The following is a 5,767-nucleotide window of genomic DNA, read 5'->3' on the forward strand; positions in this document are numbered from 1 at the left end:
GATAAAGGGCAGACAGATGAACATCCCCCCCACTTCTCCGCCCCGTCTGCCTCTCCTCCCCGTCTGGCTCTCTGCCTCTATAGAGGTAGAATCATTACTTAATTATACAAGCATGTACCGTATGATTTACGCGTGCAAAATAATGGTTGAGACAGGGGGATAGCTCGTCAGTTGTCCGACTGAATGTATTGTAACGACACTGGGTTTATACGCGCTGATATCGACTCGCAGGAGCGTGTTTTTTGCGGCACAGTCGATAGCGCGCCGGACGCCGGGGCCCAGAAGGTCGAGGGTTCGAGACCTGCTCCCTGCCTGTTTCATTACAGTATTCAACTGAAATGTGTCTTCCTCATTTAACCTAACCCCTTTGAATCAGAGAGGTAGGGGGGGGGTGCCTTATCGATATATTCGGCGCCCAGATAGTGGAGTTAACTGCTATGCTCAAGGGGCAGAACGACAGTTGCACCTATATACTGAGTTTTGTAGTTGCAAACAATATTTGAAAACATGTAATTTATTTAGAGAATAAATTTAACAACACTTGCAAACAGGTAATGAATGATATGCGAATACTGCCTTCTACTGTGATAAATATGGATACAAAATTTGTTGAAATGAATTGCTAGCTAACTAAATGATATTTACCGAATTTGAAAGCTATACATGAATGCGTTGGTGAGGAAGATGAAAGAAATCATTAAAACAAGTGTTTCCACATAGCATAACCGCTACAAAGCTAATGCTTTTCTATTGGCATAACATGGCTGGTTATCTAGCCTCAGTGTAATGTACTTCAGTGGAGGCTGCTGATGGGAGGAAGTGCATAATAATGTCTGGAATGGCATCAAATACCATGGAAACCACGTGTTTGATGTATTTCATACTATTCCAATAATTACGCTCCAGCCAATACCACGATCCCCGTTCTCCCCAATTAAGGTGCCACCAACCTCCTGTGATGGACTTGTCATTTTGTTGAGATTAACATTAGAAAATGATTGTTTGCGATGTGTGTATGTGAGTAACAATATACAGACAGAATGGACTGGCAGAATATACAGACAGAATATACAGACAGAATATACTAACAGAATATACTGACAGAATATACAGACAGAATATACAGACAGAATATACTAACAGAATATACTGACAGAATATACAGACAGAATATACAGACAGAATATACAGATAGAATATACTGACAGAATATACAGACAGAATATACAGACAGAATATACAGATAGAATATACTGACAGAATATACAGACAGAATATACAGACTGAATATACAGAGAGAAAATAAGACACAACAATTTACACATGAATATCTTTTTTTAGAGAATCCCTATGGGAGGAAACTAGCAAAAGGAAACTAGCAAAACGATCACAGCATCGTCTTGGCACCATTTAGGCAATGCACACTGTGTTATACACATCAACTGTGTTGTTACGTCGTGTAGTTCCAATGTATTTACCTTCATGGGCATGGCAGTCAAACTCTGCTAATGGTTTGTTTACCTGCTGCGCGTCATCATCACCACCTTGTTTAGTCTAACTGACATGTCATATCCTGTCCCAGTGTGGTGAGTCATATTCTAGAATATAACTTTTTGCCTAAAAGACAATTTTATGATGTTCCCCTTTTTATTTATTTTTTAATCGAGATCGAGAGAGAGAGCGAGACAGGGAGAGAGAGAGAGAGAGAGAGAGAGAGAGAGAGAGAGAGAGAGAGAGAGAGAGAGAGAGAGAGAGAGAGAGAGAGAGAGAGAGAGAGAGAGAGAGAGACAGAGAGAGAGAGACAGAGAGAGAGACAGAGAGAGACACAGAGACAGAGAGAGAGAGAGAGAGAGAGACACAGAGACAGAGAGAGAGAGAGAGAGAGAGAGAGAGAGAGAGAGACAGAGAGAGACAGAGAGAGAGACAGAGAGAGAGAGACAGAGAGAGACAGAGAGAGACAGAGAGAGAGACAGAGAGAGAGAGACAGAGAGAGACAGAGAGAGACAGAGAGAGAGAGACAGAGAGAGACAGAGAGAGAGAGACACAGAGACAGAGAGAGAGAGAGAGAGAGAGACAGAGAGAGACAGAGAGAGAGAGAGAGAGAGAGAGAGAGAGAGGATATGACCATACCAAAACAGTCTGAACAGGAAATGGCAACAATAACAACAACCACATCAACAGGAAGTTCATGTGTCTCCAACAGTAGCAGGTTGGATTGTTGACGTGTGCTGCCAAGTGTCAAGTGGTCTACTGAGGCCTGCACCGCTTCAACCCAGGCAGGACCTGTTAACACTCTGGGGACTGGCACGGGACAGATTCATGGACCTGTTAACACTCTGGGGACTGGCACGGGACAGATTCATGGACCTGTTAACACTCTGGGGACTGGCACGGGACAGATTCATGGACCTGTTAACACTCTGGGGACTGGCACGGGACAGATTCATAGACCTGTTAACACTCTGGGGACTGGCACGGGACAGATTCATCGACCTGTTAACACTCTGGGGACTGGCACGGGACAGATTCATGGACCTGTTAACACTCTGGGGACTGGCACGGGACAGATTCATCGACCTGTTAACACTCTGGGGACTGGCACGGGACAGATTCATCGACCTGTGAACACTCTGGGGACTGGCACGGGACAGATTCATCGACCTGTGAACACTCTGGGGACTGGCACGGGACAGATTCATCGACCTGTTAACACTCTGGGGACTGGCACGGGACAGCGGTGTGAAGTGTGTGTGTGTGTGTGTGTGTGTGTGTGTGTGTGTGTGTGTGTGTGTGTGTGTGTGTGTGTGTGTGTGTGTGTGTGTGTGTGTGTGTGTGTGTGTGTGTGTGTGTGTGTGTGTGTGTGTGTTTGTAAGCGAGAGCAATGGGGGCTGGTGTGTGTGAGAGAAAGAGTGATGTGTGATGTGATGTGTTGACCAACCAAACACTTCCTGTAGTTGTTGACCAAACAAACACTTCCTGTAGTTGTTGACCAACCAAACACTTCCTGTAGTTATTGACCAACCAAAACCTTCCTGTAGTTATTGACCAACCAAACACTTCCTGTAGTTGTTGACCAACCAAACACTTCCTGTAGTTGTTGACCAACCAAACACTTCCTGTAGTTGTTGACCAACCAAACACTTCCTGTAGTTGTTGACCAACCAACCACTTCCTGTAGTTATTGACCAACCAAACACTTCCTGAAGTTATTGATCAACCAAACACTTCCTGTAGTTGTTGACCAACCAAACACTTCCTGTAGTTATTGACCAACCAAAACCTTCCTGTAGTTATTGACCAACCAAAACCTTCCTGTAGTTGTTGACCAACCAAACAACCAAACACTTCCTGTAGTTGTTGACCAACCAAACACTTCCTGTAGTTGTTGACCAACCAAACACTTCCTGTAGTTGTTGACCAACCAAACACTTCCTGTAGTTGTTGACCAACCAAACACTTCCTGTAGTTTTTGACCAACCAAACACTTCCTGTAGTTGTTGACCAACCAAACACTTCCTGTAGTTGTTGACCAACCAAACACTTCCTTTAGCTGCAATGACTCCAACCAAACACTTCCTGTAGTTGTTGACCAACCAAACACTTCCTGTAGTTGTTGACCAACCAAACACTTCCTGTAGTTTTTGACCAACCAAACACTTCCTGTAGTTGTTGACCAACCAAACACTTCATGTAGTTGTTGACCAACCAAACACTTCCTTTAGCTGCAATGACTCCAACCAAACACTTCCTGTAGTTGTTGACCAACCAAACACTTCCTGTAGTTGTTGACCAACCAAACACTTCCTGTAGTTGTGGACCAATCAAACACTTCCTGTAGTTGTAGACCAACCAAACACTCCCTGTAGTTGTTGATCATTCTCTCACGTCGCTGTGGAGGAATTTACTGTAGCTGCAATGACTCCAATCAAACACTTCCTGTAGTTGTTGACCAACCAAACACTTCCTGTAGTTGTTGACCAACCAAACACTTCCTGTAGTTGTTGACTAACCAAACACTCCCTGTAGTTGTTGATCAGTCTCTCACGTCGCTGTGGAGGAATTTACTGTAGCTGCAATGACACCAATCAAACACTTCCTGTAGTTGTTGACCAACCAAACACTTCCTGTAGTTGTTGACCAACCAAACACTTCCTGTAGTTGTTGACCAACCAAACACTTCCTGAAGTTATTGACCAACCAAACACTTCCTGTAGTTGTTGACCAACCAAACACTTCCTGTAGTTATTGACCAACCAAACACTTCCTGTAGTAATTGACCAACCAAAACCTTCCTGTAGTTATTGACCAACCAAACACTTCCTGTAGTTGTTGACCAACCAAACACTTCCTGTAGTTGTTGACCAACCAAACACTTCCTGTAGTTGTTGACCAACCAAACACTTCCTGTAGTTGTTGACCAACCAAACACTTCCTGAAGTTATTGATCAACCAAACACTTCCTGTAGTTGTTGACCAACCAAACACTTCCTGTAGTTATTGACCAACCAAAACCTTCCTGTAGTTATTGACCAACCAAAACCTTCCTGTAGTTATTGACCAACCAAACACTTCCTGTAGTTGTTGACCAACCAAACACTTCCTGTAGTTGTTGACCTACCAAACACTTCCTGTAGTTGTTGACCAACCAAACACTTCCTGTAGTTGTTGACCAACCAAACACTTCCTGTAGTTGTAGACCAACCAAACACTTCCTGTAGTTGTTTACCAACCAAACACTTCCTGTAGTTATTGACCAACCAAAACCTTCCTGTAGTTATTGACCAACCAAACACTTCCTGTAGTTATTGACCAACCAAAACCTTCATGTAGTTATTGACCAACCAAACACTTCCTGTAGTTGTTGACCAACCAAACACTTCCTGTGGTTGTTTACCAACCAAACACTTCCTGTAGTTATTGACCAACCAAAACCTTCCTGTAGTTATTGACCAACCAAACACTTCCTGTAGTTATTGAGCAACCAAAACCTTCCTGTAGTTATTGACCAACCAAACACTTCCTGTAGTTGTTGACCAACCAAACACTTCCTGAAGTTATTGACCAACCAAACACTTCCTGTAGTTGTTGACCAACCAAACACTTCCTGTAGTTATTGACCAACCAAACACTTCCTGTAGTTGTTGACCAACCAAACACTTCCTGTAGTTGTTGACCAACCAACCACTTCCTGTAGTTGTTGACCAACCAAACACTCCCTGTAGTTGTTGATCAGTCTCTCACGTCGCTGTGGAGGAATTTACTGTAGCTGCAATGACTCCAATCAAACACTTCCTGTAGTTGTTGACCAACCAAACACTTCCTGTAGTTGTTGACCAACCAAACACTTCCTGTAGTTATTGACCAACCAAAACCTTCCTGTAGTTATTGAACAACCAAACACTTCCTGTAGTTATTGACCAACCAAACACTTCCTGTAGTTATTGACCAACCAAACACTTCCTGTAGTTATTGACCAACCAAACACTTCCTGTAGTTATTGACCAACCAAAACTTCCTGTAGTTGTTGACCAACCAAACACTTCCTCTAGTTGTTGACCAACCAAACACTTCCTGTAGTTGTTGATCAGTCTCTCACGTCGCTGTGGAGGAATTGTGGCCCACTCTTCCATGCAGAACTGCTTTAACAGAGACATTTGTGGGTTTTCAATCATGGACTGGTCGTTTCAAGTCCTGCCACAACATCTCAATTGGGATTAGGTCTGGACTTTGACTGGGTCATTGCTACATGTGTTGCTTTTTTAGCCAT

The sequence above is a fragment of the Oncorhynchus gorbuscha genome, linkage group LG06 (genome assembly GCF_021184085.1).
Source record: "Oncorhynchus gorbuscha isolate QuinsamMale2020 ecotype Even-year linkage group LG06, OgorEven_v1.0, whole genome shotgun sequence".
NCBI lineage: Eukaryota > Metazoa > Chordata > Actinopteri > Salmoniformes > Salmonidae > Oncorhynchus > Oncorhynchus gorbuscha.